This window comes from Vanessa tameamea, chromosome 15, assembly GCF_037043105.1.
Source record: "Vanessa tameamea isolate UH-Manoa-2023 chromosome 15, ilVanTame1 primary haplotype, whole genome shotgun sequence".
Classification (NCBI taxonomy): Eukaryota; Metazoa; Arthropoda; class Insecta; order Lepidoptera; family Nymphalidae; genus Vanessa; species Vanessa tameamea.
In genome coordinates this window covers 9,287,935-9,303,976 of record NC_087323.1, presented here as the reverse complement: position 1 = coordinate 9,303,976, position 16,042 = coordinate 9,287,935, and the positions used below count along the sequence as shown (strand labels likewise).

Below are 16,042 nucleotides of genomic sequence, written 5' to 3'. Positions count from 1 at the left end.
CCAGGACAACATAGAAAACTAATGAACTATTTCTACATCGACTACATGGCCGGGAATCGAACCCGGGACCTCGGAGTGGCGTACCCATGAAAAAGTGTGTACACACTACTTCGACCACGGAGATCATCTAACAGAAGCTTGAACTTTTATTAATTCAAATAAATCGCCCGACTTGCAATTACCACTGGCAAATATAGTAAATGGTCAGTACATAAACATTAAAGCTGCCAGAAATATTATGGTTTATTACAGGCGAATATATCAACCCACACATCATACGAGAGAAAAAAAAATACAAAAACATTTTAGAATTATGAAATTGTGAGCAGGAAAAAAATTGGAGTACAATTTTTTAGGTGTGATATCACATAGCTTACCTAAAAATAAAAATAAAGCAAAGGGAACAAGGTATATTACAGACATTTTTATTGTTAAAAAAAATTATAACTCACATTTTAAAAGTCCTCATTTCCATCTGATACTAACATTTAATTAAAACCGGGCTTGCAGATAACTGCCTGAGATTTAAGGGAAAAATATTATGGTTTTCTAAAAAGCTTTTTTAAATTAACCTCCCTACTCGTCTTATCTGTTCCCCGTTTATGTTTACTTACGTTGCTATAAACGGCAACAAATATTCTTTTTTTAAGCGTTTTGTAGTATGAGGCTAAATTGTATAACAATTAAACAAAATACACTTAACAATTTTAAAGTCGGCAAGAGTACAATGTACGAAATAGTTATAGAGGATAAGTACTAGGGCAGCAGTATATGCAAGGAATATACCCCTACAATGGTCCCCAATTTAAAACAATAGTTGCAATAACTTAGCCGCTGAAGCTACCTTCAACACAAGCGACATTAATCACAGGCAGCAGACGATAACCGCGAGCGCTCTCAAATGGGCGCACTTAAAATAATTTAAGTCCCAACCACAAACTTAAGCCATAAAGAAGCAAAGACAAAGTCTCGGACATTTTTCATTACAGCGAGGAAATTCCGACAATTTCCTCCGTAAACAATTATAAGTGTCCGGTTGAGCTAATTGCATGGGGCTATTCGTTACAGAAAGCATTATTCTTGGATTTTATCGTCTATAATTATGTTAGGTTTGCATTGAATGATATGTAACATCTGAGAGAATTTTTTTTCATTAGCAGCGTTTAAATTTCCCACTGCTGGGCTAAGGCATTCTCTCCCTTTGTTTAGTTAAGGTTGGGAGCATATTCCACCACGCTGCTCCAATGCGGGTTGGTGGAATACACATGTGGCAGAATTTCGTTGAAATTAGACACACGCAGGTTTCCTCACGATGTTTTCCTTCACCGCCGAGCACGAGATGAATAAACACAAATTAAGCACATGAAAATTCAGTGATGCCTGCCTGGGTTTGAACCCGAAATCATCGGTTAAGATGCACGCGTTTTAACCAATGGGCCATCTCATTAATTTTAATTCGTACATATAAAATAGAATAACTTAACTATACAATATTTTAACTAACAAATATCGTTTGTAGATATATTTTGTATTCGTGTATATTATAAAGCAGAAGCTATGAAATACTCAAAAGCAATCGCTGCTTCAAATTATAGAGTGAATTAAATTAATAATCTATTACAAATTAATTTAACAAAAATTCATAAGTTTTAAATGAAATAATTCAATCAATATGCGGACCTACAAATGAAGCGGTTCTTGAAATCTGAAAAGAGAAAACATTAATTAATCAAGCGATTTACATCAAAATCGGCGTAACTGAATCAAGTGGCGTCTGACAAATTATACAAATGAACACAATTTGCGGGAAAATGGTTCAGAGACGCAATCTGTTACAATTATTTGTATGTAAATTAGAGGACTTTATAGTGCTATCAAGGCCCTTTCGTCTATCAAGACATTTGTCAGAGACAACGAGACTTCAGTAAAGTACTGTTATCTTGAAGTGCTTTTACATCCTTCAGATAGGAAGTTATACTACGAGAAAGGCCTAATTCGAATATATATCATGAAACACTTGTAACGATTACGTATAATTTAAAGTCAGTACAAGACGATCTTTTTTAAATTTGTAATTTAAACCAAAGAATAATCTTGTCATTATTATTCGTAACATTTTATGGCAAGGTTTGCTAATCATTTTATTTTATATTACAACTCAATATTTCGTTTAACATATTTTGACGTTTTCCGAAAATTTTAATAAAAATAAAAGACACAGCGGTTTTACGAGCAAAGATAGTTGCTAGACTTAGCAAAATGTTGGCAATATTAAAGTAATTTACTTATATTATCCGAAAATTACATTGCTTACATCGTAAGTACCATAGCAAGTGGTACATGTTAGGCACTGGGAAGCAACTTTACGCATGAAGCCGACTTCAGTACAAAGTGTCATTAGTTAAAATTACTGAACTCAGCTATCACTCCCCTGGAAGCAGTTGGGAAAGTTTACGAAAGGGCTCGAATTACAGCGGGAACTGGGGAAAAGCAGCGGTGAGAAAGTTTTGAGAAATTTCAAAGAACATGAGAAACAAATCTTTGAACTATTAAGATAATATCATAAATATTTTAAATGATCGTTATCAGTGATTTCCCTTAAAAGTGATAAACTATTGTAGTAATATTGAACTGTTTTTGGACATTGTTCGGCGAAAATGGTTCCAGATTAAAAGTTCATTTATATAATCCTGTGTGTGTATAATTTGTTATAACCACACTAATGAAACCGACTGTTTAACGAATTTTTATGCGTATATTAAAGAGATTTAGTAAATAATGTAAAATATATACGATTTTAAAAGAATTGCTAAAATACTAACAACACCAGCCTGCACATAAATGTTTAAAATACCTTTAAACTGAGCTCTGCTTTTACGAAGTCGAAACACGTCAGTTTAAATTGTATATTAGGCTTTTTATTCGCTATGTCCTACACCAAAAGAAGACGAAAAATATAGTGTACAAAAAAACACATGGGGTTATGGGATTGGCACGAAATTGGCAATAATTTACCAAATACGGATCATACTGTATTTGGTTGATGTTATTTGAGATGCATTTAAAAATATGTTTGCATTTCTAGGGGAAACGTAATAATACAAATCCCCATACAAATAGGCAACGAATTCGTAGTATAATATACGAATTTTACATGCAACAGATAGTCGAAGGGTAAAAATGGCAACAAAAATAATATTGGACATATTTTGGACAAATGTTTGGTCAGATGATAGTTACTGGAAAAATCGTCATTTTATTTCAAGATTTAGTATTTCGCTTTCTTTCTTCATAACAAATTAAAAATCTTCATGAATAAAACTTCCCATGCTTGTATTAGCTCTGTATTTTTTTAATTATACACGTCGCATAGACATTAACGTACTGGTTATTTTAATTTACAACTAATATGATAAGGAGTAGGGTCTAGTTGAAATGTTGAAAGCACTTGTGGCCGAACTTCATACGAAATATTTAGGTAACGATGATTTACGGTGAATCAATTCAGCTTGTCCACGTGCTGAATTGAGCCAATGGGATGGATATAAAAAGTTCTTATGTGATTTGAAAGATGCGGTAATTACAATTCTATTCAGTTCAATTCAGTACAATAAAAACATTTTTCTTAGGCATCAATCAAATCGGATATGACGTCATATCGGAAGCACTCCGGGGGGCCTTAAGCTACGGAGGCCCTTAAACGTTTTGTGGGCACACTAATGCCCTTGAAGTACATTATAGAAACCTTTCGGTGGGAAGTTAATGGTCCTTTGGCAAGGGACAAATGGGAGGTATTCATCAAGAACATTCTCCACGTGCACAGCATATATACAGTCAGTATTATTTATTATTATTCTTGTCATACAACAATAACATCAAGTTATCATTATTAAGCAAATGAAATATATTAATAAATATTGTGTACCAGAAATATTCTAGTTTTGCTAATTTTATTCTTATATATCATTAAATTCTCATTTTGTAAAATATAATTGTGATTTTTTTGATAAAAATGTTTGATTTTGATTTTTATGGTATGATTTAAACCAAAAAATCAATGTTATAATGTCCTAGCTACTTCAATAAAGTACGCGGCATTTTCAAATAAGGGTATATTATGTGATTAGTCACACGCGTAGCTACGGAGTCTTTAAGAAAGATAAATATATATATAAATTAGCATATAAATTAACCTTATAAAGAGAAAAATATCTCACAGTTTAATGAAAGAAGTGAAAATGAAAAGCTGATTCATGTTTATACAGAAGAAGACAATTTGCACTAACGTTATATGAGAGGGGACGAGTTTATGAAGCGACCAAGTAAAAAGATCTTGATTAAAGCCATTCATACAAAACGAGCTACATTTGCACAAGCATCATTCCTGTTACAAAGGGAACAAATTATGATCATCACGGATGAAATACGAACGTATATTCTATCTGCGCATCATTGAAAAATTGTATATTAATGTGAATTATTTCAATTGAACAATAACACAACATTCAAATAAACTTATTAGATATGTACAATAATTATTGTTCTTGATTATATCTTGGGCTGCAAACCTTTCTGAGTTGGTACGACCCAACCATCACATATTCTACTGTCAAATAGGCCTAAGCGAACTAACAGCTTTGGTTCCAAGGTTGGTGGAGCTTTGGTGATATATATTGGGATCATTATATTTCTTGCAGTGCCAATGTCTGCGGGTGGTAGTGCCCACTTGCCATCGGGTAGATACACCTAATGCCCCTGAAGAATGTGAAGAAAACACCAAAAAGGTCAAAATGACCAAAATAAGTAATACCAAACGTAGTATTTGAAATGAGTTTTACCAATTGTAAATTTTCTCGGTTATTTAGTGTATAATTTTAATGGTTTTAAAATGTTTGGTTCGACATTAAATGTAAAATAAAAGTATAGAAAATGTACTAGAAAATTTGCCAGCGAAAATAATTTACGTAATAAGCGTAGTGAAGGACGAAACAATAAACATTTCAATTACACAATCACATGTCCAGCCAGCTGTCGCTCCATATTATTGGAGCACATGCTAGACGGAATAATTAAGTATCTAGGATACCTACACTTCATTTGTCAGTCGAACAAAGAATCTTATCACTTATACTGAAAAAATATAAATAATATATTTTCGTTTTAAATCTTAACTTTATGGTAGTGCTTTGTCAAGCCCGTCTGGATAAGTACCACCAAGTTGTGTTGCTGTTTCTAGGATGAGTGAGCCAGTGTAATTACAGACACAAGAGCTATAACATTTTAGTTCCCAAGGTTGGTGGCGCATTGATCATGTGATGAGCACTTAACATTAGGAGGCCAAGGCCAATCAGTCAGGGGATGATATCTCATCTGTACTGATATTATAAATGCGAAAGTCTGTCTATATATCTGTCTATTTACCCAGCAGTGATACATTAACGAGTTTTTACTTTATATGAATAAGGAAACCATACACTTCCTTATTTATTGTCAAAATTAGCCACGAGAACGATACAAGAGAAAGGCAGTCAGCGGGGTTTTTTATTATCTAATTTATAATTAAATAATTCTTACAATTAAATATCTCATCGTAAGACCTTCTTCCTTCACAAAAACTACTAGAGTTTTAACAAAAGTTTGTTTTACATATTATTCTTATTACTCTAAAGGAAAACAAATTATCATGAAATCTATATAATCGAGACCCTTGCTTTATATTAATGGCGAAATATATGCAATGTTTTTATTTTTTTTATTTTTAAAGTATCTCGGTTAATTCACAGAGAGGAATATGAATAAAATAGTTAAAACACATAACGAGCTACAGGTACGAGTGTAGATTGAGTAATAAACAACTTAATAGCCTTCGTTGAAAGCAAACAAGACTCCAAGTAGAAATGTAGTGTACTTTACTGTGTTAATACCTCCAGTACTTTTATGTGGGAAAGTCGGAATGAGTTTGGTTTTGTATTCGAGTGAAGTATATGAAAACCTAAAGCCTAGTTCGTAGATATTAAATTTCATACTATGAACTCTAAATTCCAGGAGGCATAAATATTTTCTTTGTAAGTTATTTAATTTTCATTCTTCTCGTCGAGATAGCTTAATTTTTTTTCTTCTTTATTTAAACTATTAGTAAATTGGGATAAAGGCTTCGTAATTCACGTGAAAATACTAGGGAATTGTAACATAAAAAATACTTAAGGAAACGTTTTTTTTTAGATACATATTTAGCATTAACGTCAAGTTGACAAGCGAGAAGTAACGAGTGACGTTATCTGCCCCCTCCCTCCGACGCCCTGCCTTATCGCACAAGCGTGTCCCACTGACCTTAGCAGGAAGACCTACATGTCATTTTACATGATCAAAGGTCAAACAGCAAAATCGTGCCAATGTTCGCATTGAAAATTATCTAATAAAAACCTGAAGGTAGAATCTTGGATGGATATTCTTACTTGGTTATTATTTTCTTAGCTTATTTTTTTATTGAAACAGGTTGTTTTGCAAATAGACCAACTGAAGCTAAGTTGTCATTGGAACTATAAGAAATATTAACCATCCCTTACATTGCAATAGCCAATGCACAACTAACCCTTGAAACCAATATTTTGTGTCCCTTTAAACCGGGTTACATATATGTGATGAGTAGCTGGTACCTTCCTAACAGGGCTTGCTCAATGTTCTACAAAAAGAGTTCTACAGATAACGAAAAATCCGCTGAAGCGAATATACGAAACTGTAATAATGAATTTAATTAACTCGTATATAGGTAACTTTTATTAAACGCATCCTGCGCTAAACGGCCGAGTTCATAACAAAGAGCGATTTAATAAACAATAAAAAATGGAGCAATTTATGTTTCAACAATCTCGACCCATTTGAATCCGCGCTAAGGGTAATTAAGGTCGCCTTTTAAAATTCAAGCCGAAAACCGTCAAATAGAGTCGACTTAAAGTGAATTTCAACTGATTTAGAAAAAGGTCCAATTTAATATATTGCAGCGAGAAAAAGTCAAATTAAATACTGTGCTTGGGATAACAAGGAACCCTTGAAAATTTATAGCTGTTAAATTGAAGAATGAAGATCTTTAAGCCTCGGAAAAAGCAGATAATTGTTAATTCACTTGTTTTATTATTTAGGAACAATAAATGTGTACTATAAACATATATATTATTGTTGATAATGTACTTGCGATCGCACAAAATATATATGCAAACAGTATCAAATCTAAAAAATATTAATAGGCAATAGAAAAAATGAAATGAAACTTGGATAAAAAAAAAGTTCATTTATATATCTGTCCCTTTCTCCTGTAATAAATCTCAGTCAAGTGTTATTATTACATTGAAATAAAGAGGTTAACGAACTTTGTATTTGAAAAAATACAGCATCTCATAATTTATGTCTAAAAATAGAAATAATGATAACATATCATTGACAAGACCAAACGACCGAACTAACACTCGTAAACTCTTCTACATGAATATGTAGTGAGCTTGGTACTGGCACTGCAGACAACCGACAAAAATTAGTCTGTCTTAACTTATAAATAATCAGATAATAAGTATTAGGTTGATAGTCTCCGTGGTAATACAAGGTTTCAAAAAGCTGTGTGCTGGACTAAAATTACTCAATTTCACTATTTTATCGTTTTATAAGTGACTTATTAAATTGGGCAATATGATTATAATATATATAGTTTTATAATATATTTATATAGCCCAGACGATCCAGTACATCGCAAGTTCAAATCCTTGCAAGCATCGCTTTCGCGTGTTTCGTTTTTGCTTATGTTTATCGCGGTATGTATGGAAAACATCGTTAAGAAAACTGCGTGTGACGAATAAAATTATAATCCAACCCGCATTGGACCAGCGTCGTGGAATACTAGTAGTTTCAAGTCCTTTTCCTTAATTTTTGATAAAACTACGTATCTATGAATCTATCTCTAAAGAAGAGGTCAGGTCTACACAGTCGGACGTTAATCCATTGTTGACCCTGTTACATTTTAGTATTATGTATCTTACTAGTAAATTTAGTTTAGTTCGAAATTTTATTGCGTTTATTTAACTTTACTCGTCGTAGAAGTAAGTCTGCAACGTTTTTTACAGTCTTTATCATTACGCATTCTGACAGCCGCCCATCAAACGACCGGGACCCCTATAAATAAGCTACAGGGCTCCAGATTGCCCGGGTATAAATGAAAGGGTGCAGGAAATTAGGGTTTTTTACTACGGAACTTGGTCTCGAGCTATACTCTCGCCTTCGCTATAAACCATTTTAACACCGTGAAAATGCTTTATGTTATGTTGACGACTAGCGAAGAATATTTTTTTGCATATTTCTTTACATAACGAGTAAGATGTATTTTTAACCTACAAAAGTATTCTACTCATCGTCCTGATGTATCTGGTTATCTGGTTTACATTGACTTGATTGATAATAACATTCGATATTTAAAAATGTGTGGAACGAATTGAATAAAACAATTAAACGACCCATATCATTGTTTTTTTTATTTTCAAACCCATTTCTCCTCACGTGCTAAATTACAAAAAATAATGTCTAATAAACAGTCACAATGCTCAACAGCCAAAAAGCTTTTCGAGAAAAGTAATGATGGCTGTCTTAACAAACAGAACAACGAAAACTGTTAAGACAGTTTAACAATTAAGTTATTAAACAAACATAACTTAATCACAATTTGAAACACGATCCTAAACCCGTAGGCGTACAGCCAAAAATAACTTAGTCGGAAAACGATACCTACGAGGCATTTGGAGACGAAGTTCCCAAGTTTCAAGCCCCGTCTCGGAACTTGCAGCGATGCATTAATTAATTCATTATTAAATGAAGCTAGTGAATTTGCACCCGTGTGTACGGGGATTTACATTCGTTTAGCTCGCGAGTTAATGGAAAACTGTCTGTCACATATCCCTATATGTAGTGCTCAAACTTTAGGAACATTACGACAGAGATATCTTGCTAGACTGAATTTCATTAAGAAGCTCCTCTGGTACAAACTCGTCCGTTAAAAGTAATTAACTGAGTGAAGTAATAAAAGTTAAGATTACAGTTCGTTCGTCAGCTTCTAATTGAAAATTACATGTTTATGGCTGCGGATGTACCGCGTGTTTAACGATGACGAATACGTTCTACATTTAAAATCTCAGAGTTTAAATCCATTTAACGCCTTAGATTTCGTTTTCTGTTCGGTCTATGCCATTAAATTTGTAACTAAAGGCACGAGGGTTATCTTAGCTCCCAAGGTAAGCGATGGAAGGAATGGTTAATATTTCTTACAGCTCTAATTTCAATGTTCGAGTAATAATAATTATTTGTTTTAAGAATTATCATTTCGATACTTTCATTTCTATATTAATTTATTGGTAGTTTTCGATCGGAAATTCGCCAGCTCTTTAGGGAGCAGGTCTTAGGTACCCTGAGTCCTTAAGTGTACTGCACTTTACTGTACCCATGGCAACGTGATCGTGATATTTCGTGATATTCGGTCGAGTACATGGTTAAAACAAAAAACGTAAAAAAATAAAAGAACTTGATTTCGCATTTATAATATGAGTAAGGAGTTCATCGAAATTTGCAACGTATTAGGGGTTGGTCTTTAAGTGCAAGACATAAAAAAGTAGCCGAAGTCCTTCGTTGAGGTTCAAGCTTGATTCTTACCAAATTTCATCAAATTCGTTTCAGTAATTTGTGATTGACATGAAAACACAACAGACAGACAGACTAACAGACAGAGTTCAGTTCGTACTTATAATACTAATGATATAGATACGATAATAAGGATATTCAATGTTAGTCGTGACGTATTAAAACAATATGTTTTAATACCTGTCAATACGACTACGAATAGTCAGAGCCTAACCACTCGAAGCCATTGAAACTAGTAGTCAAGAAAACGTTCATTTTAATTCACCAGACTCTGAAATTGTAGGCCATTAAGCATCTATACATTTGTGTCTGTACACAATACGCGGCTTTCAATGGCGTTTATCGGTTGACGCGTGTCAAGTCACACATTCGTTACTAGTCAATACTCTCTTTTGTGGTATTATGTGCTGAAATGTATGCACAATCTGTACTAATATTATAAATGCGAAAGTAAGTCTATCTATAACGCTTTAACGCTAAAACCCAATCGTCAAGTAAATACAAGCTACTATTTATACCGAAAACATAGGATCCCCCTCCCTTACACGCGGGTGAGAACTAGTAAATACATATGTCTATTTATGACAAATAAGATTTAAGACAATAATAGTTAATGTTCCTGTAATATTCTGTTTTCTGGACTACGGTGTTTCTAGAGGATGAATCTGTGATTTTAGTTAAATCTTATCAATATTGAAACATCATCGATTTTCGGTTCGTTTTGTATTTTATTCAACAACTAAGTTTAGTTTAATATTTTTTTGAATACAAATCTAACAAATAAGGTTTCTAATGATTTATTTTTTTATTTTATTGCTTTTTGTAATAATGCAGATGTTATTTAGTTAATGTTCTGTGTTTGAAATACCTGTTTCTGTCGTCAATAAAGATTTTCTTTGTCTTTTTACTACGAGTATATAGTCTAGGTTGTTCGTATGAGATCATCTCGGATGAATACATAATAAGGCATTGCTTTGACATTTAGCTGGTTATTTTGTAATCTATAATAACCTTTATATCCTTCTATGAATCATATTATACTTCCAAATTCAAAACAATATTTAACGGTTAATTGTGCTTTTGTCTTAATTTTAATGAATTAATCCACAGTTCACCATAGGTATATATTATTTTCATTTACACATGAATAGACTTTATAATAAAATGCTAGACTAAACAAAGATATAGTTAACAGAAATTTAAGCAATTGATATTATTTCGTAGAAATAAAAGAACAAAAATAATAATTAATGCCGTAAGCTAGACCAGCGACCAGCCTAAGTTCTAGAATGTTCTGATCACGGACAAAATTATTGTTTTTTTATTTATTAAATATTTAAACCGAAGTTTTATAGATTAAATTCAAATATTATTGTATAATTTGTAATATATAATTTATAAAATTAAACATATTATTATAAAAGTATTAATATCAGAAGCCACACACTATCAAACCGGACATTCTAACAATGACTTTCCCTTAGTAATTTAAAATGCACAATTAAATCGCCTGTCTAGTTGGAGGTACCTTAGCTCATTATTAGACCTCAACCTGGGATTGTACAGCTCACGTGTATTCCTACAATTAGGCCGCCCTACTGAAACTGAGACTCGCACGTGCGTGCCAAGCATGCGCGGGAAATACTATCGGAGATACTCTAATCTATATTGATGATAAATCTAACAGAATAAGGGACTGGGCTGTCATAATCAGCGGTACTTTTGTTGATACAATTAAAAAAATATCATTTTTATTAAATACTACACGAATCATATGTAAAGAAGACAATATTGATTAGGTTTTATCTACGAATATAGCCGGAGGAATGTATTATATATTTTTGTTGTAAGAAATAGATTCACGAATCGTCTACACGAATACAGTAATAATGCATCAACAACTATAACTTTGAACTCAATTAAAAAAACACGTACGAACTCTTTTATTCATAGGACAAAAGCAACGGTAGGATATAAGATATTATTATATCCCTCGTGTCCGTAATTACGCCTACTCACTCACTTAGTAGTTAACTTTGTTTAAAAAATACTATAAGATGTATAATTCATATGCATTTAGCGTGTAATTATATTGATGATATAAAAACATCTTACTGAGTTTTAACTTCGGATATGAAAAGGCTATTCTCAAAAAGCATAACGCTTTCCACTTAATCGTATATAAAACTGCCAAAGTGCGGCTGATCCTAGTCCAAGACTCAACACGTAGTACAATAAAATTTTATAAGCATTATGACAGCGTTATGATATCACCACAAATATTGCAAACCTAAAGGCATCTCCAGACATGTCAGATGCAATAACAATATACCGGATTGCTATCAGGGTTCAAACCCAATTTCCCTCACTACATATTACATTATCTGTCAAAACGTGAACAAACATCGGGTGGAGTGGGGTGAATCGGACGGGGAATTTACTCGAAACATTGTGGAAATGAAAATTCTCCTCCTGTCGTATTTTTGCGCTTGATCCGCTGGTCCAACAGCTTTATGTTCAACGAACTTTCGTTGCTATTGTTAGATTTTCTAAAGAATATTGTTTAAGTTTGTAAATTGGCTTACGTTAACAGCTGGGTTAACTTCGTACTTGAGAAAGTTATTTTTATTTTATTTGATTAATTAATTGTCTTTTTAGATATACTTTATGATTTCCTACGGGTCTCTCAGAAATGTATTAATATTTTGCAGGAAGTGAACGACGATGAGATAATTAAAATAATGAGATATACGACTTAACTATGTTACATTTAGTTAACTTAAAGTTGGTATTAGTGGTTGCCATACAAATATATATTTTTTGTTTTATATACCTAAAAAATCGACTCACACACATTACTTTTAATGTAAAATAATTTTCTCTATGAATTATTTCTTCTGTTCAATAAAACAGCAAGGATTCAATGAATATGTTTTAATTAATTTATGGATTTATGGATGGATCCGATCCGTTCAGCCGGTTTATAATCGTATAATCACTATGGTGTATCGCAATTTCTAGATTGTAATCAAGAATCTTCTGGCATTCCTCGTGTGCGACGGCTATGCGTGACGACCAGTCTTTCCAACGCGTTTGCTCTGTCGTCGATATAAAATATGAAGCTTTCCATGTTAGCTGGTATTGCAACCACTGCGTGGGATATTTCATCGTACAATTGTAACTTTCTCGTTTCGATCGTTTCGTAACCCAGTTCCTGTATCTCATATATTGTGAGGGTGTTGGGTCTCTATTGCCGTATTCTTGGAACTGTAAAGATTATTTCTGTGCTTGTGTGCCAAGTACAGAGTCTTAGGCTCGCCGCTACTTATATATGGGGACTTGCAGGGACTTTATTACTTTGCTGAATATAGTATATTCACTAAGGCAGTAAGCTACAGCCATTGTGTATTCTTAATGTATTACACGCTTAAATATTCTTCATGAATTACTCCATTTATGAGTGAAAGCCGTATGAAGATCCTCGTTGTGTGTAGTTTTTGAATTGATCAAGGTCAAACAGACATATACGGCAAGGGTACTTTTTTAATAACACAAAAATTTAATAATACCTATAATCTGTAGCAATAACATTAAAATAAGAAAATATTAATATTTAGCCAAGCAAGCCATTCAACCGCAAACTTTTCGTTCAGTTAAAACGATTCCTCACCGGACTCGAGAAGAAGCGAACAAGGGAAAGTATAACATTGTTCAATTTCTACATTGAGAGTCTTATTCCAAGTATTACTATCTATCATTCTCATGAAGTTCGCGAAACAGGGACTGCGAGCCATCCATTACAGACAGTCTGTGCACTTGAGAGCCAATCGGAAATTCAATTTCCGATATGATACGATCCGCTAAGAGATTGCTGTAATACGATAGCGCCGCTCAACGATACAGTCTGAACTTAAACGATATACACTCGGCTAACCGAATCTGGGTTAGGAAAAAATATTACGCGAACTTACTAAATAAAAACGAGGTAATAAAATAATAAAGGATACATCTCAGGGAGGCATTATTTTATTTATGGGAATTAAAATATAGCAGAATCGAAATCTGAGTCACTTTCATTGCCACGTTTCGAAAACACGAGGTTTGACAATTTGCCAATGTACATCGCCGAAATGCTTTGTCTTTTTATTTTCTTTGATGGTTCTGTCTTAAGCGGTCTTCCTCGTCTCTTCTTGCCTTTTCCTTCATTTGACAAGGGCAATTCTTTTGATTTGTCTGTTTTCAAAGTATAATTATCATTGTTATTTAATTTGCAATCGTCTGTTTTAATGGTCAATGTAGGACTTTTTCGATTTGGATTTGTTACTACGTCATTGTCACGGTCATTTTTAAGTCCAATGTAATCTTCAGCATTTTCATCAAAGTTCGGAAATTTATTTGTAAAAACGGCTTTCAATGTCTGCCTAGAAACAGATTAGAGATTTTTTAAAACATAACATTTATTAAGAAATATGTAAGTTTTTATTCCAAATAGCGGCAAAAAATTTAATAACATTAACATTTCAAAACAATGATGGTTCATAGACATATTATTGTGTTATGTATTTATAAGAATGATATGTATATAAGAATAATCTTTGCTTTGTAGTTTATATCTATTTTAAAGCTATTAAAATATCTTGATTTAATTACCTGACGTCATCAGCGGAATTGAAGTCTAGAGGGTTTAGATCCTTCATATTGTCACCGTTTTTATCTGGTTTTATTAAATTACCGTTTGAAATTATTTCTTCATTTTCGTTTTTGTCTCGACACTTCTCTTCAGTGGATTTCGTCATTTCATCTAATTTCTCATTACAAAAATGTTCAAAATCGAAAGGAATAAAACCAATAAAAAATATATGACAATAAAAAACTTCAAAATATGACACAAATATAGCCCAACAATTCAAATATACTTTATATTACGAAAGAGGTTAATTTAATAAGAAACGAAAATGTTCACAACAAAATTAATCAAAGAGTTCTTAAACTCCATAACCTTAGTAGGTTATATGGACCGAGGTAAATAATTCAGGAGCCTTCACAAGTTGCTGGATGAGGCGCAGCACATTTCATTGCGGGAGGTTACGACACGCCGGGGAACAATGCTTAATAAGCTTTATAATTTAACGCAAACACCGGCATGAGAGACTTATTAGCTAAGACGCTGGTAAATTTAGGTAGGGCTTAGTGAATTTTACTCATCATAGTAACTATTAAAAATAAATGAAAATTATTTAAAATGAAATCAATAACCTACAAATATGTATGTGTATGTCAAATTTCTGCTCTTTCTCGTTAATTTTGTGCCAATTGTGATTTTGTAACTTTGTCGAAGTAAATTTGTTCTCTTCTTCTTCTTGTGAGTGACAAGGGTCGCGAGTATAATTTCCGGTTATGGCAGAAAGTAGTTTACAGACTGATTGCTTTATAACAGCACATATCGAAGTCAACGTCATTGACAAATAGTTTAGTGATATTTCTTCGATGAAATTACAAACGTAACTATATACAATATTTCATGTCATGAAACAAATAAGTACGTAATGATACCTAAAGGTTAATTTCCATTAGATTTAACGAATCTTATGCGCCCTTAACCAATTTCACACAGCATAGAGCTAAAAGCAGTTCATTTCTCACCCCTTTTGATTCGAAGATTATCAGGACTGTCACGACCTTAAGGAGCAAGTAATCTCGAAAGCCCAATAAGACTGTCCACGGCCACCCCGTGCCGAGCTATTCTCGTAATGGAATTAGCTGTTTATCCGGGCCTTGCTTTCTATATTGGAAACATAGAATCTTACTAGAAGGGACATTATTAGTAAAATTCTAAACAATAATTGAGGCATATATTGAAAGAAATTAGGATATTAAATGTTGCTTCTTCAATACAATATTTTGTAACGGTTTATATGTACAGAACATTGTTGTTGATTTTGTGAGAAAATGGTATCATAACATTAGTACAAGGAACAAACACAAACTAATTACTCCTTTTATTCGACTGCATAGAGTCAGTAATTCTTTTGTGGGGTAGGTGGTTTAACAACATGATTCCAGAAAGCAAATAAAATACCTCTGTTGAAAATTAAAACAAAATGTAAGGGAATGCTTGTTTCCATATCACACCTTGGGAATGAAAAACCTAGCCATTCATTGTTATATTAAATAATAGTAAACCATTACAAACTGACAAAAAAGCGCTGAATTTCTTTGGACGGTTCTTCTTTGTTCAGAGTATTTTCTTTTCCAAACCGGTGGTAGTTTTTAATTTAACAATCAACAAGTAAATGTGACGCTCCTACATTGAATAAAAGATTTTAATTTGATTTGTTATCAAAATATTCCAGAATCGGAAGAGCTTTAT

The 16,042-nt window shown here is 32.9% G+C and overlaps 1 protein-coding gene across 9 annotated transcripts in view; it reads right to left on the bottom strand.

Annotated features, from left to right (window-relative positions):
• The window catches only part of LOC113399630 (uncharacterized protein), a 325,751-nt gene that overhangs the window by 295,495 nt on the left and 14,214 nt on the right, over positions 1–16,042 (bottom strand). For all 9 annotated transcript variants that reach the window (XM_064217105.1, XM_064217108.1, XM_064217112.1 and 6 more), the window contains exon 2: positions 1,681–1,705. The gene's annotated coding sequence lies outside the window, so the exon portion shown is untranslated. The remainder of the gene's footprint in view (positions 1–1,680; positions 1,706–16,042) is intronic.